The 23,980-nt window shown below is 41.5% G+C and overlaps 1 protein-coding gene across 1 annotated transcript in view; it reads right to left on the reverse strand.

The window, feature by feature from the left end:
• The window catches only part of LOC147965152 (uncharacterized), an 82,436-nt gene that overhangs the window by 49,124 nt on the left and 9,332 nt on the right, over positions 1-23,980 (reverse strand). The window lies entirely within an intron of this gene.

The following is a 23,980-nucleotide window of genomic DNA, read 5'->3' on the forward strand; positions in this document are numbered from 1 at the left end:
AACAATAAAATCTATGGGCACATAATTCTTCCCATAGGCTTTTTAATAGTAGAATCCGCCAAGTGCAAATTCAAAGAACACAATTCAAGATCGGTAAGACCAAGCACATCACATAAAGATTTCGGAATAGTAGAAACACTAGCACCCAAGTCACACAAAGCAAAACACTCATAATTTTTAATCTTGACTTTAATAGCAGGTTCCCATTCATCATGTAATTTTCTAGGAATTTAAACTTCTAATTCCAATTTTTCTTCAAAAGCTTTCATCATAGCATCAACAATATGTTTAGTAAAAGCTTTATTTTGTTCATAAGCATGGGGTGGATTTATCATGGATTGCAACAAAGAAATACAATCAATCAAAGAGATACTATCATAATTAAAGTCTTTGTAATCCAAAAGAGTGGGCACATCACTAGCTAAAGTTTTGACCTCTTCAAACCCACTTTTATCAATTTTCTCATCAAGATGTTCACCCTCTGAAATATTGGGACGCCTTCTACCTAAAGTTGACTCTTCTCCAGTCCCTTTTTCATCAATATTAACTTTACTAAACAAGGAATCAATAGAAGAAACACCAATCATTTTAAGATCTTCTTCACTTTTATCCTCTAGTGAGATTGGTTTAGCGGCCATTTGATTAACTAGAGTAGCTTGTGCATCGGATATTTTTCTAGCAAACTTTTAGCAAAATCATACTTAGATTGGAGATTGCAAACTTATCTACTAATGGCATCAAGTTGTTTTGTTATAGCATCAAGCACAACGGAGTGTTCCTTAAGCTCTTCGATAAAATACTTATTATGCTCAAATTGTGTAGTCATATATTCCTTAGTACTTTCTCAAATTCAAGTAAAATATTGGGGTAAGGAACATCATAATATTTTCTTTGAGGCATCATGACTATGCAAACAACAACAGACACGAAAACAGATCCGGCAAGAAAACGGCAAACTGAAAAAGAGAGGCGAATAAAACGGCAACTTTTTGTGAAGTGGGGGAGAGGAAAACGAGAGGCAAATGGCAAATAATGTATATTGCAAGGAGATGAGATTTGTGATTAGGAACCTGGTATATGTTGAAGATCCTCCCCGGCAACGGCGCTACAAATTGGCGAGTTGTCGAGAGACTTGACTTGATTTTCCCCGGCAACGCCGCCAGAAATTCCATTTGATGTCGCTTGAAGCTACGTCGGTATTTCCCCAAAGAGGAAGGGATGATGCAGCATAGCGGCGGCAGGTATTTCCCTCAGATATGAAACCAAGGTTATTGAACCAGTAGGAGAACCAAGCAACACAACGTAAACAGCCCCTGCACACAGATAACAAATCCTCGCAACCCGACGTGTTAAAGGGGTTGTCAATCCCTCTCGGGTACGGTGCCACAAATTGGTGTGTGACGGGGAAAGGTTGCAATAGATTGAATAAATAGATCGCAAATAAAATAAAGTGCAGCAAAGTATTTTTGGGTTTTTGGATTAATAGATCTGAAAATAAAGGCAAATAAAAGTATATCGCAAAGGAAAATAATATGAGGAAGAGACCTGGGGGCGTAGGTTTCACTAGTGGCTTCTCTCGAGAAAAATAGCAAAGCGGTGGGTGAACAAATTACTGTTGAGCACTTGATAGAACTTCAAATACTCATGGAAATATCCGGGCAATGATCATTACATAGGCATCACGTCCAAGATTAGTAGACCGACTCCTGCCTGCATCTACTACTATTACTCCACACATCGACCACTATCCAACATGCATCTAGTGTATTAAGTTCATGGAGAAACGGAGTAATGCAATAATAATGATGACATGATGTAGACAAGATCTATCTATGTAGAGATAGACCCCATCATTTTATCCTTAGTAGCAACGATACATACGTGTTGTTTCCCTTCCTGTCACTGGGATCGAGCACCATAAGATCGAATCCACTACAAACCACCTCTTCCCATTGCAAGATAAATAGGTCAAGTTGGCCAAACAAAACCCAATTATCAGCTAATAAATACGAGGCTATAAGAGATCATGCATAAAAGAGAGCAAAGAAACTCAAATACTTTCATGGATATAAAAAGATAGATCTGATCATAAACTCAAAGTTCATCGATCCCCACAAACACACCGCAAAAGTGTTACATCATATGGATCTCCAAGAGACCATTGTATTGAGAATCAAGAGAGATAGAGAGAGATGAAGCCATCTAGCTACTAACTACGGACCCGAAGGTCTACAAAAAACTACTCACGCATCATCGGAGAGGCACCAATGGAGGTGGTGGACCCCATCCGAGATGGTGTCTAGATTGGATCTGGTGGTTCTGGACTCTGCGGTAGCTGGATGAATATTTCGTCGACTCCCCTAGGGTTTCTGGTATATTGGGGTATTTATAGAGCAAAGAGGCGGTCCGGGGGTGCACCCGAGGTGGGCACAACCCACCAGGGCGCGTCTGGGCCTCCTAGCGTGCCCTGGTGGGTTGTGCCTTCCTCGGGGCACCCCCGGGCGCAGCCAGGGCCGTTGTGTTCCTTTTGGCCCATAAAAATTTTCTGTAAAGTTTTGTGGCATTTGGACTCCATTTGATATTGATTTTATGCAATGTAAAAAACATGGAAAAATAGCAACTGGCACTTGGCACTATGTCAATAGGTTAGTACCAAAAAATTATATAAAATGACTATAAAATTATTATGAAACATCCAAGATTGATAATATAACAACATGGAACAATCAAAAATTATAGATACGTTGGAGACGTATCAGTACCTCGCTAGCCCTTTCTGAGACCGCAAAACATAAATGCAGAGTACCTCCAAAGTTCAAGCAGCGACTAAACATTGTAATTCATGGTAGAAAAGATCCAGTCATGATGCACCCAACATTATCTACACACAATGCATAAGCATGACAGTAGTGCTCTCAGGTTCTGGCGCTTATTTTAGAAGGTGATGACACAACATAAAAGTAAATAGATAGTCCCTTCGTAGAGGGAAGCAGTGATTTGCAAAGGTGCCAGAGCTCAAGTTTTAAAACAGAGGTAAATGATTTTTTGATACATGCACCCTTCTCATTTACTTCACGACCATCAGTTATCAATATCTTCCATGCTAGGCACACTAGTGGCGGTTCCCAAGCGATAAAAGTAAAAGTTTTGACTCCATTGGGAGTTTTTGTTTGATTATTTGTAAACTTTTTTTGTTTGCAATTTGGGACTGTGCATCCCTATTACCGCCCTTTTCTCGTGCGATGGCGAGTGAATAAACACTCGACCTGAGAATAACCCGCTTAGTATGGAAGATACCGACCACCTCATGTCGTTCCATGAACGATCCAGGCACACACAAAAGGATATTTATTAGAAGTTTTTTTAGAGGTGGCACATGCAAATTTACTTAGGACGGCAGGGTAATACCGCATATAGGTAGGTATGGTGAACTCATCTGGAATAACTTGGGTTCAAGGTTTTTGATGTATAAGCAGAATTCCCACATAGTACAGGCGAAGGCTAGCAATTAGATTGAGAAGCGGCCAACTAGAGAGCAACAACGGTCATGAACATGCATTATGCATAAGTAACATTGGACACTAGCATGAGTAGGATATGAACACCATGAACATAAATATCATAGAGGCTATGTTGGTTTTGATTCAACTACATGCATGAACATGTGCCAAGTCAAGCCACTTGAATGTTTAGAGGAGTATACCATATCATCATACTACATCACAATCATTTTAACGCAATGTGGATATCCAAGATAAATCATTATCCACTCCCAACTACTTATGCATGGCATGAGAAACTATAATCTCTAATTGTCACTGCAAACATGTTTAATCATAATTGGCTAAATCATGGACACAAGGTTAAACATATTTACACAAACAGAACAAGTCGAGTTCATATCTGTTTCTCTCTACCACGGCCGGTTCATAGAATATCGTCATTATTGCCTTTCACTTGCACGACCGAACAATGTGAACATAATAATAGAGCAAGTGTGCCGTGGACTAAGCTGGAATCTGCAAACGTTTTATTCAATAGGAGAAGACAAGGTAAAATGGGCTCTTTATTAGATCAACAACTATTCAAATGAGAGCCACTCAACATTTTCATCGTGGTCTTCTCCATGGTACGACTCGGATAAAAAAAGAAATGCAGAGAAACACACTAAAATATTTTTGGAGTTTTTGGTTTTCTTGAACAGGCAAATAAAAGGGAAAGCAAAAAACGAGAAAAACGATTTACACAGGAAAGCTCCCAACAAGCAAAAGAAGAACAACGGAAACTTTTTGGATTTTATTTTTAGTGCTACAGCTAAGCATGCATAGAAAGTAAATTAACTATAACTATTTTTTTTGTTTTTTCTAAGGTTTTTCAAACACACAAGAAGAAAGCAAGAAAATAAAATTAAGCATGGATGATACAATGAAAAAGTGTAAACACCGACAACTGGAATGAGATGTGTGAACATGAATGTAATGTCGGTGAGAAACATGACTCCCCCAAGCTTAGGCTTTTGGCCTAGCTTGGTAATCGATCGGTAGCCTGGATAGTAGTTGGGGTGCTGAGGAGCGAGCATCCATGCATCCCACTGATGAGGCTCCTCCTCTGCTACAGCCCGATTGTTCTGGTAGGCGATGATGTCCGCAGGCATAATCCTATATCCGCCCTTGGCAACAGGGTCAAACAAAGCAGGAGCAGGCAATGGAATAATATCATGAGTCTTCACACTAAAAACCAGGTTATATGGAACAGGGATGTTAGGAGATTCGATATCAGTAAAATGGTGGTGATCCATGGTCGCGTGATCTAGGTAAACCTTGGTCAGTGGGTAATCATGAAGGCGTATCTCAACATTAAAGTGAGTCACCAAACGAGTAGCGAAAATCCCACCATGTATCTTATCCTTGGACTTATTAACATGGAGGTGACGTGCCACAATAGCTCCCAAGCTATAAGTGTTGTCGCCCTCTAGTGCACGATGTAAAAAAGCAAAGTCTGGTGCGCTGAGCGCACCTACTTTTTCTCTAGCAAGCAAACACTTAGCAACAAATAAAGCAAAGTAATGCATGGCAGGAAAATGTATGCTAGTGGCAGTGACGGACGACACTCCTCTCTCATCTCCCACTGTCAAGGTACGATAAAAGGCCTCAAACTCTGTCGGCCTAGGCTCAACTAAACTCCCGTCATAAGGGATCATGCATATGTTACAAAATTCAGTGAGTGGTATCTGACGGGTTTCAGCATATAAATTAAACTACACCTCAGGAGGATTATTCCTAGGAAATAAATTAAAACTTGGAACAAAGGTGTTTGTGAGGAGATGACACTGTTCACATTCAGTTGCGATGAAGTCGGTGAGGCCGACATTAGCAACATATTGTGTAAACTCTTGCAGGATTCTAGCCTCTTCCATGAATGGGGTATGCGGCCATTCACATGGCCGTACTTCCGCCAACCTCTAGGGGTGCAGATCACTGTCAGACGACTCCCCAATAACTCCCTTGGAGTTCTTCTTGGAACCAAACTTCCTAAAGATATTCATGTTTTTCCTATCAACAAAAATTCTGAAATTTTTAGTCCACAACATTTTCTCAACAGAACTTCAAAAAAATGATACCAACTACTCAAAGGGATACATAGAGGCCATAGCAAGCATTCAAACTACTTAGAACTCTGAGAATTCAACATGCAAGCTCATATACAGCAGCACCAATACTAGCTAATTATTCAAAATATAAACAACAAAAACTAGCTGGACAAACGATGGAGTCACATACTGCAACCTCTTGAGCATGCGTTGGTTTTCCCTTGAAGAGGAAAGGGCGATGCAGCAAAGTAGTTTAAGTATTTCCCTCAGTTTTTGAGAACCAAGGTATCAATCCAGAAGGAGACTACACGCAAGTCGCCTAGTACCTGCACAAACAAACAAGAACCTCGCAACCAACGCGATAAAGGGGTTGTCAATCCCTTCACGGTCACTTACGAAAGTGAGATCTGATAAAGATAATAACATAAATATTTTTGGTATTTTTGTTGTATAGATTGGAAAATAAAGATTGCAAAATAAATAGTAAACTAGAATTGTAGATCGGAAACTTATATGATGTAAAGTAGACCCGGGGGCCATAGGTTTCACTAGTGGCTTCTCTCAAGATAGCATATATTACGGTGGGTGAACAAATTACTGCCGAGCAATTGATAGAAAAGCGCATAGTTATGAGAATATCTAGGCATGATCATAAACATAGGCATCACGTCCGTGTCAAGTAGACCGAAACAATTCTGCATCTACTACTATTACTCCACACATCGACCGCTATCTAGCATGCATGTAGAGTATTAAGTTCATAAGAACAGAGTAACGCATTAGGCAAGATGACATGATGTAGAGGGATAAACTCAAGCAATATGATATAAAACCCATCTTTTTATCCTCGATGTCAACAATACAATACGTGTTGGTTCCCTTTCTGTCACTAGGATCGAGCACCGCAAGATTGAACCCAAAGCTAAGCACTTCTCCCATTGCAAGAAAGATCAATCTAGTTGGACAAACCAAACTGATAATTCGAAGAGACTTGCAAAGATATCAAATCATGCACATAAGAATTCAGAGAAGAATCAAATATTGTTCATAGATAAACTTGATCATAAACCCACAATTCAACGGATCTCGGCAAACACACCGCAAAAAGAATTACATCGAATAGATCTCCAAGAACATCAAGGATAACTTTGTATTGAGATCAAAAGAGAGAGAAGAAGCCATCTAGCTAATAACTATGGACCCAAAGGTCTCTGGTAAACTAGTCACACATCATCAGAGAGGTTATGGTGTTGATGTAGAAGCCCTCCGTGATCGAATCCCCCTCCGGCAGTTCGCCGGAAAAGGTCCCCAGATGGGATCTCATGGGTACAGAAGGTTGTGGCGGTGGAAAAGTGGTTTCGTGGCTCTCCTGGATGTTTTCAGGATATAAGAGTATATATAGGCGAAGGAAGTAGGTCGGTAGAGCTACGAGGGGCCCACGAGGGTGGGAAGCGCGCCTGCCCCCTGAGTGTGCCGCCCTACCTCGTGGCCACCTCTTTGCTTCCTTGACCTCCACTCCAAGTCTCCTGGATTGCGTTTGTTCCAAAAAAGATCCTCGCGAAGGTTTCATTCCGTTTGGATTCCGTTTGATATTCCTTTTCTGCGAAACACTGAAATAGGCAAAAAAAATAGCAATTTGCACTGGGCCTTCGATTAATAGGTTAGTCCCAAAAAAATATAAGTGCATAATAAAGCCCATTAAAGATCCAAAAACAGATAATATAATAGCATGGAACAATCAAAAATTATAGGTACGTTGGAGACGTATCAAGCATCCCCAAGCTTAATTCATGCTCGTCCTCGAGTAGGTAAATGATAAAAACAGATTTTTTGATGTGGAATGCTACCTAACACAATTTTTCAATGTAATTCTCTTTATTGCGGCATGAATGTTTAGATCCAAAAGATTCTAGACAAAAGTTTAATATTGACATAAAAATAATAATACTTCAAGCATGCTAACCAAGCAATTATGTCTTATCAAAATAACATAACCAAAGAAAGATTATCCCTACAAAATCATTTAGTTTGTCCATGCTTCATTTTTGTCACACAAAATGCTCCCATCATGCACAACCCCTATGGCAAGCCAAGCAATTTTTTCATACTTAGCCTTTTCAAACTCTTTCAACTTTCACGCGGTATATGAGCGCGAGCCATGGACATAGCACTATGGGTGGAATAGAATATGATGGTGGAGGTTGTGTGAGAAGACAAAAAAGGAGAAAGTATCACATTGACGCGGCTAATCAATGGGCTATGGAGGTACGCATCAATTGATGTCAATGCAAGGAGTAGGGATTGCCATGCAACGGATGCACTAGAGCTATAAATATATGAAAGCTCAACAAAAGAAACTAAGTGGGTGTGCATCCAACTTGCTTGCTCATGAAGACCTAGGGCATTTTGAGGAAGCCCGTCATTGGAATATACAAGCCAAGTTCTATAATGAAAAATTCCCACTAGTATATGAAAGTGACAAAATAGGAGACTCTCTATCATCAAGATCATGGTGCTACTTTGAAGCACAAGTGTGGAAAAAGGATAGTAACATTGCCCCTTCTCTCTTTTTCTCTCATTTTCATTTTTTTTATTTATTTGGGCCTTTTTCTCTTTTTTATGGCCTCTTTTTTATTATTTTTCGCCCGAAATCTCATCCCGACTTGTGGGGGAATCATAGTCGCCATCATCCTTTCCTCACATGGGACAATGCTCTAATAATGAAAACCATCACACTTTTATTTACTTACAACTCAAGAATTACAACTAGATACTTAGAACAAAATATGACTCTATGTGAATGCCTCCGGCGGTGTACCGGGATATGCAATGAATCAAGAGTGACATGTATGAAAGAATTATGAAGGTGGCTTTGCCACAAATACGATGTCAACTACATGATCATGCAAAGCAATATGACAAGGATGGAGCGTGTCATAATAAACGGAATGGTGGAAAGTTGCATGGCAATATATTGTAACATCCCAAATTTTCAATTTGGAATGTTATACATAGATCATTCATGCATATCATATTTTATTGCATTTCATTTTGCGATCCTCGAAATCCTAAGCAACTCAAGGACCCTCGGAGAGAGTTGGGGATTTCCCAGTTTTCATATTTGAGTTTTATCAAATATTGAAACGAGGATTTTGGTTTTAATTATTTTTTCTCTCCGAAAATATTTCATATTAAAATACATGAGAGGAGATAATATGACTTCTCCAAAATAAAGGAAATATTGGAGGAAAAATATTAAAATCAAATATTTGATTTTTATCCGGAGTTTATTGCTATTTTATTCGAATTAGAAAAATTGCACGGTTTTCAAAATTGCATTTTAGGGCCAAGAAAATGTTCACCTTATTCTAAATATTTTATTTAGACGGTGAAAATTTGTTTTGGCATTTTTAGAATTTTATTTTATTTTCTAGGATTTTTTTAGTTTCGGCGGAATTATTTTAAAAAAAGAACACGCAGTGGCTAGTTAGGCCGAAGCCCAGCCACCAGCCCACCTTCCCCGCGCCGATGTCTCCCTCCTGGAGACCGCGCGTCGCCGTCGCCGACTCGGACCGGAGTCCGAGTCGGACTCCTCCACCCCGCCGCCTTGCCCCCTCCTCCAAGCTGCCCCCTCCCCTCTTTAAATACCCCGGACACCCCCCCCCCCCCCGCCACCACCACCAACCCCGCCGCCCGACCATAGCAGTGGCCGCCTCCCTCGACGTGTCGCGCCGCCGTCGCCCCACCGCCACAGCCCCGCCTCGTCGGAGGTAACGCCGCCGTTGCTGCCGCCTGTTTTTTTTAAAAACCGATCCGGTTTTTTTAGAAACCCTAGTTCGTTTTTTTAGATTGGTTCACCGGTTTTTCTCGGTTTAGTTACTTTGCGGACGTTCGTCCGTACGTTTGTTTTAGTGAACGGAGTTTACTCGTTAGCAACAGACAACAAATGCTCGTTCGTTAGCCTGTTCGTCAATTTTCTTTTTCTCGGATTTTCCATGATTATTTTCAATCGCGATTTCTGATCCGATTTTCGTTTTAGTTTATCTTTTCGCTCATTTATCGGAATCAGGCGATTCAAGCGCCTAGATCTTCGTCTCGAGACCCTCTTTCCGTTTAACCAACTTGAACAAGCTTTTGCTACTATAAAATTTGACCTTAGTCCAGATTAGTAAACGGATCTTGTTTCTTTCGCCATTTGAGTTTCGTTGCTCCGTTTGATTTGATTCTTTTTGCAAAACGAAGTTCTTAAGTTGAACTTTCTAGTTAGATCTTCTTATTTGAGATTTACTCGTGTTTCTTTGCTTGATTGCTTATGTATGCTTTTGTTTGTTTGCGATAGAACACCCAGAGTGCGAAGCGTGCTACTACGAGTCCCTAGGTTATGCGGTTCATCAGCAAGGCAAGTAACACTTTGATCATACCCCTTTATCACCCAGTTTTTATGCATTAGCTCCAATCCTCAAACATTGCATGGTTAGGATGTGATTAGTATGTGGGTTGGGAAGTAGTTGATGAGGTAGAACCTATTGCCCTATTATATTCAAACCCTCGGGAGTTACTTCTACGTATTGCTTATATTGCTATGCTATGCTCGTAGACGTGGTTTGGGTGAGTGAAATCCATGACAAATGTGAGATTGTTAATTAATGGTTCAACTTAAGGTGGCAACTCGAATACACATTTGGGTGGATTGTTTGTTGGGCACCTAGGGAATCCAGTGTTGTCCTAGGATATCCCGGAGTACCCGTGTGATAATCCTATGGTCCGCCACCCAAGCTCAAAGGGAACTGAGATATTTAAATGCTAGAAACTTCCGTGTGCAGCCACAAGCTATTATGGGCTCTAGCATAGTTGAGTAAGTTGCGTGAAGCTCCCAAAGAGGTGGATCAGCAGGTAGTGGGATGTAGGTTTGGTATGGTCTGCCCGGAGTAAGGAGTTAATGCTTCTGAAAGACTGTGTCTCGGTCATCCGTTTCTCAAACACCCTGTAGTGCGAGAAATCCAACGGAGGAGATCGGGTCTTGTGGGGAAAAGTGCGCAAACCTCTGCAGAGTGTATAAACTAATCATGGTTAGCCGTGTCCCTGGTTATGGACATCTTGAGTATCTAGTACTTGGAGTATCCTATGTATCTCATCACTCTAAACTAATATTGTTGGGTTGTAAATTACTTTAATTGGGATTGAGTTGGAGGAACCTTCTCAATGATGTTTCAACTACCATGATAGTTAAATAAAATATATTCCTTTGTTGTAGGAAAAAATTGGCTTTTCGCAAAAACTATAACCATAGAGCTTTCCACCAGCCAAATATGCATGTACTGATAGCATTATTCTGTTCTTGATCTACTGTGTTATCTTGCCAGCATATTCGATGTGCTGACCCATTTTCGGGCTGCAACATATTATGTTGCAGACTTTTCAGATGAGGAGTAAGGTTCGTTAGGTCGTTGCCGTGCAGCTCAGCTATGCCGTTGGAGTTGATGGACTCACTTTATCTTCCAAGCCTTCCGCTGTTATCGTATTAGATGGCCTTAAGCCATATTTACTGTAATAAGTTCTCTTTTGAGACATTCAATGTAATAAGTGTGTGATTGCTACTCTGTTATAAATCCTCGAGTACTGTGTGTGTCAGCATTACCGATCCAGGGATGACACTGAAGCATAGAGACTTGGCCGTTTGAGGTCGGGTCGCCACATATATCTCGGAATGGCTATGGAAATGCCATAATAGGTAGGTATGGTGGCTGTTTTGAGGACGATATAAGGAGGCTTACGTGTGATAGAGCGTATCATATCAAGGGGTTTGGATGCACCAGCGAAGTTTGCACCAACTCTCGAGGTGAGAAAGGGCAATGCACGGTACCGAAGAGGCTAGCAATGATTGAAGGGTGAGAGTGTGTATAATCCATGGACTCAACATTAGTCATAAAGAACTCACATACTTATTCCAAAAATCTACAAGTCATCAAAACCAAGCACTACGTGCATGCTCCTAGGGGGATAGATTGGTAGGAAAAGACCATCGCTTGTCCCCGACCGCCACTCATAAGGAAAGCAATCAAAGAACACCTCATGCTTCAAATTTGTCACACAACGTTTACCATACGTGCAAGCTACGGGACTTGCCAACTTCAACACAAGTATTTCTCAATTTCATAATTACTCAACTAGCACGACTCTAGTATTACCACCTTTATATCTCAAAACAACTATCAAGTATCAAACTTCTCATAATTGAAAGTGCAACTATCCCTGGGTGGTTTTGGTAATTCCTAACAACATATAGCTCATTGAGTTAATGCTACTTGAAAATAAATATTTCAGGAAAAGCTCAATGATTGGCATGGCATGGATTAGAAAGTGGACTCCTCAAAATGCCAAGGACAAAAGGATTGGCTCAAGCTCAAAGCACAAGACTCTACATTTCATTTTTAGTGATCCAAGATCACATTCAGTCCATAGGAAAAGCCAATACTATTAAGAGGGGATGAGGTGTTGCTTAATGAGGTGCTTGCTCAAAGTGCTTAGTGATATGCTCCACAACCCTCAACCACTTTCTCATATCCAAATATATCCCAAACCAAAAGTCAAACTCGGCCCCACCAATTTGATCTATCCGGCGCCACCGAGTTCACTTGACATAGCCACTACCACAAACCCTAGTCTTTTCGGTCCCACCGATAGGGATCTCGGTCTCACCGAGATGGGATTGTAATCCCTCTGTTTCCCTTCGTAGCGTTTCGGTCCAATCGAGATGAGTGATCGGTCCCACCGAGATTGCAATGCAAACTCTCTGTTTCCCTTTCGTAATGTTTCGGTCCTACCAAGAGAGCGAATCGGTCCCACCGAGATTGCCTGACCAACTCTCTGGTTAGTCTATTACCAAAATCGGTCTCACCGAGTTTGTGTAATTGGTCTCACCGAGATATTATGCCCTAACCCTAATGATATCGGTCCCACCGAGTCAACATGTCGGTCCCACCGAAAACCCTAACGGTCACATTATGAACTAAATCGGTCTGACCGAGTTGTATGATTCGGTCCCATCGAGTTTGGTGATTTGTGTGTAATGGTTAGATTTTGTGTGGAGGCTATATATACCCCTCCACCCACTCTTCATTCGTGGAGAGAGCCATCAGAACATGCCTACACTTCCAACATACATTTTCTGAGAGAGAACCACCTACACTTGTGTTGAGGTCAAGATACTTCATTCCAACCACATAAATCTTGATCTCTAGCCTTCCCCAAGTTGCTTTCCACTTAAATCATCTTTCCACCAGATCCTATCCCATGAGAGAGAGTTGAGTGTTGGGGAGACTATCATTTGAAGCACAAGAGCAAGGAGTTCATCATCAACACACTATTTGTTACCTCTTGGAGAGTGGTGTCTCCTAGATTGGTTAGGTGTCACTTGGGAGCCTCCGTCAAGATTGTGGAGTTGAACCAAGGAGTTTTTACGGGCAAGGAGATCGCCTACTTCGTGAAGATCTACCCTAGTGAGGCAAGTCCTTCGTGGGCGATGGCCATGGTGGGATAGACAAGGTTGCTTCTTCGTGGACCCTTCGTGGGTGGAGCCCTCCGTGGACTTGCGCAACCGTTACCCTTCGTGGGTTGAAGTCTCCATCAACGTGGATGTACGATAGCACCACCTATCGGAACCACGCCAAAAATATCCGTGTCTACATTGCGTTTTCTCACTCCAAACTCCTCCCTTTACCTTCATATGCAATTGTTTTACATTCCGCTGCTATACTCTTAGAATTGCATGTGTAGGTTGTTTGCTTGACTTGTGCTAAGTTGCTAAAATCTGCCAAGAATTAAAATTGGGAAAAGGCTAGATTTTTATTTAGTCAAGTAGTCTAATCACCCCCCTTCTAGACACACTTTCAATCCTACAAGTGGTATCAGAGCTTTGGTCTCCATTTTCCTTGATTTCCGTAGCTTTGGTAATCATAGCCTTGGTTTCACAACCTAGGAGAGTATGGCGTCTAATGAGGGAAATTACCACCGTAGAGGTCCTTATTTTGATGGTACTAATTTTGCTAGTTGGAAGCATAAGATGAAAATGCATATTCTTGGACATAACCCCGCCGTTTGGGCTATTGTGTGTATTGGCTTGCAAGGTGAATTCTTTGATGGGAGGGAACCGAACCGTGAGGCTAGAGCGGAAGAGTTGAAGATGCTGCAATACAATGCTCAAGCTTGTGATATTCTCTTCAACGGAATGTGCCCCGAAGAATTCAACAAAATCAGCCGTCTTGAGAATGCAAAGGAAATTTGGGATACTTTGATTGATATGCACGAAGGTACCGACTCCGTCAAGGAATCCGAATTGAATGTGCTTTAAAGTCAACTTGACAAGTTCAAAATGAAGGATGGTGAAGGTGTCGCTGAAATGTACTCTAGGCTTGCTCTCATCACAAATGAGATTGCCGGCTTAGGAAGTGAAGAGATGACCGATAGATTCATCATCAAGAAGATCCTAAGAGCCTTGGATGGAAAATATGATACGTGTGCACATTGATCCAAATGATGCCAAATTACAAAGATCTCAAGCCAACGGAAGTCATTGGAAGGATTTTTGCTCATGAGATGTCACTCAAGGATAAGGAAGAGCTTCACAACAAGTCAAGTGGTGCTTACAAAGCCTCATGTGATGCTCCCACATCATCAAGTGAGAAACAAAACTTCAATGAAGAATTGAGCCTAATGGTGAAGAACTTCAACAAGTTCTACAAGATTAGAAGCAAGGAAAGAAGTTCCAAGTCAAGTTCCTACAATGACAAAAGATCTTCAAGTCATGAACGTAATTGCTACAATGGTGGAAGACCCGGACACTACTCCAATGAGTGTACGGCTCCCTACAAAAGAAGAGAAGGTTCTCCCAAAAGAAGGAGTAGGAGAGAAGAATCACCACCAAGAGAGAGAAGGAGTAGAGATGACCTTTATGAATGAAGAACATCACGGAGAAGCAAGGATTTGGAAAGGAAGGACAAATCATCAAGGGGCTACACAAAATGAATACTTCAATCTCACATTGGTTAATGGGTATCCGGCTCCGACTCGGACGATCACTCTGAGAGAAGTTATCACTCCAACTCCGAATATACTCAAGATGAAGGTGTGGCCGGTCTAGCACTTGTGTCAACCAACTCCTACGACATATTTGAGTCACCAAATGAAGGGATTGGAAGATGCTTCATGGCTAAAGGCCCAAAGGTATCACACCCCGAGTATGTTGATTTCAATAGTGATGAAGATGACTTGCTAGGTGATGATGATTTACTTGTTGACAATTCTAGTGATGGAAACTATGATGAACTTGCTATTAATCATGCTAATCAAGACAAAACGAATGATGATGATAAGAAGGAGATTGAGCGTCTAACTAAAGAGCTAAACACTCTTAAGTTAGCTCATGAAACTACCTTGGAAAATCATCGAGAGCTTTTAAAGACTCATGAGAAGTTACGCTTCGAAAAGCTCAATCTTGAGCAAGAGCATGGGTTCTTAAAAATGATCAATGATGATCTTCGCAAGAAAAGTTCTTCTTACATTGCCAAGTGTTTACTTTTGTCTACTTACATGCCACAAGTTAAATCTAGAAACAAGAGTAAGAAAGATTCTTCTTCTAGTAGTAACGATAATCATGCTAAACCCAATGATGTTGCTTCTAGTAGTTCTCCCAATTCCACTAGTGATTCTCTTAGCCAAGTTACACTTGAGCAAGAAAATAGCTTATTGAAGGGAATTATAGAGAAAGGTGTTTACAAGAGCCTTGCCGAAAGTAAGCAATTTGAGGAAATTGTACGCAAGCAAGGAAGACACCGGAAGAATCAAGGTGTTGGTTTTGAACGAAAGTTCAATTCCAATGGAGTTGAGTGGGAAGAAGATCAATACCCCAAGACAAAGTTTGTTCCTCAACAAGAGAAGTGTGATCCTACTTCTTTCCAAGGAACACAAGCTCAAGATGATCTTCCACCACAAGACCACAAGCAAAAAGGCAAGGACAAGCTTCAAGAGGAGATTGATGCATTTGAAGAAGCTCCCAAAGCCTTGGTCAAGTGGGTTCCCAAGACTACATCAAGTTCTACTTCATCAAGTACGACTACAACTCCAAGGATTCCCATCAAGATGGTGTGGATCCCGAAGAAGAAGAATTAGAGAGTTCTTGAGGGTGACTCCGCCAACACACTTCACTCATATCATTTTGGCGAGGACAAGTGCAAACAACTTCCATATCTTGCACTAGTTCAAGGAGTCACAAACCCTATTGTTGGTAAGACAAGGGACAAGGTAACCTAATGCATTCATGGACATCATCTCATGTGAATATAACTCTATGTCTATGGATATCCTTGTTTGTTCCTTGTGGGACTAACCCGTGTAGGTATTGAAAGTGTAACTCACTTCAAAGGATTGCTCCAAAGGATCTACATCAACATTGAGCATCTACATCTTCAACACCTACATGAAGTCATCATCGACAAAACCCAAGGTTAGTTCATCCCTCTTAAGGGGGGATATCACATCTAGGGGGAGCTTTACTCTAATCAATTGAGCTAAAGCAACTCTATTGGTGTGAACACAACAATGCTTTATGTAAAAGTGGCAACCCCACTTGTGCTTAAACGATGAGTATGACCTATGATCAAATGTTCCCATTTGACTCCTAAGCCAATATACTCATATATAAATGACCTAGTCATCGCCAAATTGCTTGATAGATGCTAGAGTGTTTGTGCATGCTTTGTCACATATTTCTTCTGCCATCTTATTGTGTGAGCATGTTGGTTGCATATTTTACTTATTCAAGGACATCCATTTATTGCTTTGATTGTTTGGCTTTTTTCTCTGGATGGACAAGAATGCCTAAGAACTCCCTCTAGGTATCTATGCTTTCCTCGTCTCAAACTATATTCATGCTACATCACAAAGTTTGAACAAGTCAGATTCGAACCACTCTGTGTGAGGAGCACTCGAAGTCCCCGATTCGTCATAGACTTAAACTTCCAAAACCTCTTTGTGCACTTCGGTATGACCGAGTCATCCATTTCGGTCACACCGAGATCACTAAGTTGATCTAGGTTTTTAATCTCGGTGCAACCGATTAGAACTTTTCGGTCACACTGAGTTGCAGTAACTGCTTGCAGTTCTGCATCTCGGTGCCACCGAGTTGTTCCACTCGGTCACACCGACAGGGTCAGGTTATATATACTGACGGGTCAAATTTTGGAAATTTTTCCGAAACCTTTCACCCGCATGTGACCTGCTCTGCCTCCTCGGGTCTCTGGATCGTCCTCTCGCCGCCAGCGACTTCCCGCCGCTGGTCTTCGCCGCCATCAACGGCAATCTGCCCGCCGTTGCCGTCGTAGCAAGTTCACCGTCGAAGTAGGGTATGAACTTGATATTTGTGCTATTCCTTAACTCCAATTCATAGCACATTGCTTTGCCATTATTCTTTCCACGTATGAAATCATCCTGTCCAGCGAAAGCATCCCGTAGATCAGATTTGATTTGAAAATTTAGGGGTAGGTCTCCGCCGAACTCATCTCGGACCGACCGAGTTGTAGAAATCGGTCTCACCGATTTGGCTTGGGCCATTGCACATGCGTTTTCGGTCTGATCAAAAATTGCAAATCGGTGTGAACGAGTTCGATTCTTTGTGAAACCCTAGCAGTCTCGGTGCCACCGAACTGTGACTCGGTCTGACCGAGTTCACTAGTTTAGATTCCAAAAGCTGCTTCGGTATCACCGAGTTTACAAATCGGTAGATCCGAAATGCTTTCTGTGAAGAACTAAAACTAAGTTTTTAAATCATATGTTTTGCAAAAATTCTGCACTTTGTGATGCTCATCTACTCTACCTCATCTACAATCTATTCACAGGGTCTACTGACAGTTTGCCTGCAAGATGTCTGATCAAAGTGACAGCCAGAACAAGTCTGAGGAGCAGGTTCATATGAGTGAGGGCACTAGTCCCTCTAGCACTTCTGATGAGGGTAGCAGGAGCACACCAAGCAACTTGCCCAAGGCAGCCACCAGAACAAGGAAGAAGAAGACCTCAGATTCTGAGGATGAGGATTATGTGGCTGTTGAGGAAGAAGTTAGCTCCAAGAAAAAGGTGTTGAAGAAAGAGTATGGCTCAGCTGCTACAACAAAGCCAGGGATGCACAAGAAGGCTCCAGCAAAGAGAATTCCCATGTCAAAGGCCAGAGCCTCAACTGCTGAAACCTCCAAGCCAACTGAAGAGGCAGTTGGAGAAGGAAAGAAAAGAAAAGAAAGGGTCAAGAATACCACTCCTAGAGTACTTGGTAGATCCTCCATTATGAGAGATTAAGAAGAAGAGGAGGAGGAAGAGGATGCTGCACCAGCTCCTAAGGCTCAGAAAATCATGGGAGATGCAATCAAGTCAGGGGCTGCTCCATCTAAGCCCAAATCTGCTCCCAAGGCTGCTGCTCAGAAACCCCCAAAACCCAAGAGGAACACCAGGAGTATAACTGCTGAGGAGAAGAACAAGGCCCCAGTGCTTGAAGCTGAAGAAGAAGATGATGATTCTCTTGTTTTGAGGAAGTTGAAGCCCAAAATTCCTAACCAAAATGATGCTCACCCAATCACTGAGGACATGCACATCAGGAAAGATGCAGGACTGAGGTTGTGGAGACAGTCTGATCCCTATGCTGTTAGGAGGAGGACTGCAGTTGACTACAGGTTCCACACAAAGGAACAACAAGATTTCTATGAGACCATTTTGCTTGACAAGAAGCCCATAGTGTGTGACATGAAATGGGTGGACTGGGAGTTCATCCGGGAAAATGAAGATCACTTCCCTGGAGTGTATGACAGCTTTAAGGCTTGTGGAGTAGATGAATTCGTTGGACAAAAGCTCACCAAATGGAATGATGAGTTGATCATGCAGTTCTACACCACTGCCCACTTCTATCCAGATGGGAGGATAGTTTGGATGTCCGAGGGTACTAGGTACCAGTCCACAGTTGATGAATGGGCCAAGCTAATCAATGCCCCAAAGGAACATGAAGATGACTTGGATGTGTATGCCACCAAGAAGAAAGACCACAACTCAATGGCAAACATGTACAAGGAGATCCCTGATAAGGCTTTAGAAACACATAAGTTTGGATCTGTACACTATCTGTTGTCTGGTCTGCCTACGATTAAATGGATCTTAAGGCATACATTGCTACCCAAGTCAGGAGATCACAAGATGATCCGAGGACACTCCATCAACATGCTGCAAATTTTTTATGTCCCCCAGAAGTTCAAAGTTATGAGCTTGATTGTAGAAACAATCAAAAGGACTGCTGCTGATCAAAAAAGGAGTTGCGGATATGCTCCACACATTCAGGAGCTCATCAACTCTAAAATGGGCACATGGACTTACCTGCTGGACAAGGAGCATCTACCTCTATATCCTGAGTTTGAAGACAACACTGTTGTGATGAATGAGGAAGAACCATCATCAGCTCAAGTCCAGGAGAAGAGAGCCAAGGAAAAGGCTGAGAAAGCTACCCAAATGCCAAGTGTTGAAGAGGCATCTCGAGTCTTCCTGAAGAGCAAGCAAGATCAGTTAGGCTATATGATTCAAGCTACACCGAGGATTGAGAAGGGCTTGGCCACCCTGACTCAGAATCAGGAGAGCCTCGAGAGGATTGTGGAAACAAAATTCTATGATCTTGATCTAAAGGTGACTGAGATTCAGACTGCAGTTGAGCAGCTTCAGGAGGAAGCAGAGAAGAGGAGAGGAAAAGCAACCACTGATGCTTTTAAGTGTGTGCCATGAGGTCCAAGGTCTGCTGCAGTGCCAGTCTCAGATGCTAGAGCTTCAGTGTCAGCTCCAGTGCCACCTCCAGCACTCACTCCATCAGCTCCAACTACTTCATCGGAAGCCTTCGTCCTTGGAGTTCTATCTACACCACCTCCCGAAGACCAAGCCTGAGAGACGTATAGCACTATGCATTTTCAAACTTTTTGGTAACTTGTTGCCAACGGGGGAGAAATATGTATAGATCATAGGCTTCGAGACAGAGTGTCTTGCTTTTTATCTCTCTTGCTATTTTTGTTGAACTACTTTATTGTGTGCTTGTGTGAGATACTTTATGTCCTTGTGAGATACTTATATGATCATGTGGTTGATCATATGCTACCTTAATGTTTGGTTGAATGATGCTATCCTTTATATTCCATATATGATCATTCACTTGCTTGGTGATGAGTGCATGCTTTTAATTTCTATCATTTTGAGCACTCCACCAAGATGTATGTGACATGGAAGAGTAACCCTAATCGATCGTGCATTTGCATTCAAAAGCAGATTTTAAATAATGCACAAATTTAGGGGGAGCTCTTGCTTATCACATACTTCTCAAAGCGACGATGTTTCTCAATCTTATAATCATTTGTCGAAGCTTTAATCTATATGTTGTCATCAATTACCAAAAAGGGGGAGATTGAAAGTGCAACTATCCCTAGGTGGTTTTAGTAATTCCTAACAACATATAGCTCATTGAGCTAATGCTACTTGAAGATAAATATTTCAGGAAAAGCTCAATGATTGACATAGCATGGATTAGAAAGTGGACTCCTCAAAATGCTAAGGACAAAAGGATTGGCTCAAGCTCAAAGCACAAGACTCTACATTTAATTTTTAGTGATCCAAGATCACATTGAGTACATAGGAAAAGCCAATACTATTAAGAGGGGATGAGGTGTTGCTTATTGAGGTTCTTGCTCAAAGTGCTTAGTGATATGCTCCACAACCCTCAACCACTTTCTCATATCCAAATATATCCCCAACCAAAAGTCAAACTCGGCCCCACCGATTTGATCTATCCGGCGCCACCGAGTTCACTTGACATAGCCACTACCATAAACCCTAGTCTTTTTGGTCCCACCAATAGGGATCTCAGTCTCACCGAGATGGGATTGTAATCTCTCTGTTTCCCTTCGTAACATTTCAGTCCAACTGAGATGAGCGATCGGCCCCATCGAGATTGCAATGCAAACTCTCTGTTTCCCTTTCGTAACGTTTTGGTCCTACCGAGAGAGTGAATCGGTCCCACCGAGATTGCCTGACCAACTCTCTGGTTAGTCTATTACCAAAATCGGTCTCACCGAGTTTGTGTAATTGGTCTCATCGATAACATGTTATGCCCTAACCCTAATGATATTGGTCCCACCGAGTTGACATGTCGGTCCCACTGAAAACCCTAACGGTCACATTATGAACTAAATCGGTCTAACCGAGTTGTATGATTCGGTCCCACCGAGTTTGGTGATTTGTGTGTAATGGTTAGATTTTATGTGGAGGCTATATATACCCCTCCACCCACTCTTCATTCGTGGAGAGAGCCATCAGAACATGCCTACACTTCCAACATTCATTTTCTGAGAGAGAACCACCTACACTTGTGTTGAGGTCAAGATACTTCATTTCAACCACATAAATCTTGATCTCTAGCCTTCCCCAAGTTGCTTTCCACTCAAATCATCTTTCCACCAAATCCTATCCTATGAGAGAGAGTTGAGTGTTGGGGAGACTATCATTTGAAGCACAAGAGCAAGGAGTTCATCATCAACACACCATTTTTACCTCTTGGAGAGTGGTGTCTCCTAGATTGGTTAGGTGTCACTTGGGAGCCTTCGTCAAGATTGTGGAGTTGAACCAAGGAGTTTGTATGGGCAAGGAGATCGCCTACTTCATGAAGATCTACCCTAGTGAGGCAAGTCCTTCGTGGGTGATGGCCATGGTGGGATAGACAAGGTTGCTTCTTCGTGGACCCTTCGTGGGTGGAGCCCTCCGTGGACTCGCGCAACCATTACCCTTCGTGGGTTGAAGTCTCCATCAACATGGATGTACAATAGCACCACCTATCGGAACCACACCAAAAATCTCCGTGTCTACATTGCGTTTGCTCCCTCCAAACTCCTCCCTTTACCTTCATATGCAATTGTTTTACATTCTGCTGCTATACTCTTAGAATTGCATGTGTAGGTTGTTTTCTTGACTTGTGCTAAGTTGCTAAAATCTGCCAAGAATTAAAATTGGGAAAAGGCTAGATTTTTATTTGGTCAAGTAGTCTAATCACCCCCCCTTCTAGACATACTTTCGATCCTACAATAATATTTAATGCACTCTATATGAAAGTTTTTATTATACCCATCCTGGATGCCTATCATATTAGGACTAATTTTATAGCCAAAGCAAATTACCATGCTGTTCTAAAAGACTCTCAAAATAATATAAGTGAAGCATGAGAGATCAATAATTTATATAAAATAAAACCACCACCGTGCTCTAAAAAGATATAAGTGAAGCACTAGAACAAAATTTATCTAGCTCAAAAGATAGAAGTGAAGCACATAGAGTATTCTAATAAATTCCGATTCATGTGTGTCTCTCCCAAAAGGTGTGTGCAGCAAGGATGATTATGGTAAACTAAAAAGCAAAGACTCAAATCATATAAGACGCTCCAAGAAAAACACATATCATGTGGTGAATAAAAATATAGCCTCAAGTAAAGTTACCGATAGATGAAGACGAAAGAGGGGATGCCTTCCGGGGCATCCCCAAGCTTAGTCTTTTGGTTGTCCTTGTATTTTACCTTGGGGTACCTTGGGCATACCCAAGCTTAGGCTCTTGCCACTCTTTGTTCCAAAATCCATCAAATCTTTACCCAAAAACTTGAAAACTTCACAACACAAAACTCAACAGAAAATCTCATGAGCTCCATTAGTATAAGAAAACAAATCACCACTTTAATGTACTATAATGAACTCATTCTTTATTTATGTTGGTGTTAAACCTACTGTACTCCAACTTCTCTATGGTTCATATCCCCGATACTAGCCATAGATTCATCAAAAAAAGCAAACAACACACGAAGAACAGAATCTGTCAAAAATAGAACAGCCTGTAGTAATTTGGAAGTTTAGAATACTTCTATAACTCCAAAAATCCTGAGAAATTAGGACGTCCTAAATAATTTGTATATTGATCTACTGCAGTTTGACTTGAGATCTTCATTTTTCTTACTAGAAGATTCACCCTTATTTTTAGGAACATAGATAAATTTGTCAACTTTGGTAGGAGGGGGATTTGAGGTGTTTTTAATGGCAGAAAAAGCGGACCCCAAGTTGGTAATAATTTCTTCGAGTTTATCAATTCTAGTGGAATCTTGATCTATCTTTTCATTGACTATGGGTTCCTTTTCCTTAAGATTTTTCAGAGTAACTCCTACCTTAGATCCATATTGAGTAATTTGGTTGTGGATCTTTTTATCCAAATTTTCAATTAACTCTACAGTGGAAATCTTATTTTCAATAATTTCAAGCCTTTGCATCACATGTTCCAAAGTTAAAATAGTTCCATTGACCAAAAGAGGTGGTGGACCTAACAAATCTATCATAGCATTATAAGAATCAAAAGTATAGCTTCCCAAGAAATTCCCTCCAGTGATGGTGTCAAGAACATATCTATACCAAGGAGTGATGCCTACGTAAAAATTGCGGAGAAGAACGGAAGTAGATTGCCTTTTAATATATCTATTTTGAGCATTGCAAATTCTATACCAAGCAACTTTTAGGTTTTCTCCCTCCCTTTGTTTAAAATTAAGAACTTCATTATCGGGAGTGTTAACAATGATAGGAGAACTAGCCATGAGGGCAAATAAATGATCTAACACATGGACACACAAGAGGCAAGTGAAAAGAGACGAACGAAAAAAGGGCGAATAAAACGGCAAAGGTGAAGTGCGGGAGAGGAAAACGAGAGGCAAATGACAAATAATGTAATGCGAGGGATAAGAGTTTGTGAAGGGTACTTGGTATGTCTTGACTTGAGCGTAGATCTCCCCGGCAACGGCATCAGAAATGGCTAGTTGACGGGAGATCAAATCTTGACTTGACTTGGTGCAAATCTCCCCGGCAACGGCGCCAGAAATCCTTCTTGCTACCTCTTGAGCATGCGCAGGTTTTCCCTTGAAGAGGAAAGGGTGGTGCAGCAAAGTAGCGTAAGTATTTCCCTTAGATTTTGAGAACCAAGGTATCAATCCAGTAGGAGACTACACGCAAGTCTCCTAGTACCTGCACAAACAAACAAGAACCTCGCAACCAACGCGATAAAGGGGTTGTCAATCCCTTCACGGTCACTTTCGAAAGTGAGATCTGATAAAGATTATAAGATAAATATTTTTGGTATTTTTGTTGTATAGATTGGAAAATAAAGATTGCAAAAATAAATAATAAACTAGAATTGTAGATCGGAAACTTATATGATGTAAAGTAGACCCGGGGGCCATAGGTTTCACTAGTGGCTTCTCTCAAGGTAGCATATATTACGGTGGGTGAACAAATTACTGTCGAGCAATTG

The sequence above is a fragment of the Triticum urartu genome, chromosome 6A (assembly GCF_056163025.1).
Source record: "Triticum urartu cultivar PI428250 chromosome 6A, HENAU_Tu73, whole genome shotgun sequence".
Taxonomy (NCBI): domain Eukaryota; kingdom Viridiplantae; phylum Streptophyta; class Magnoliopsida; order Poales; family Poaceae; genus Triticum; species Triticum urartu.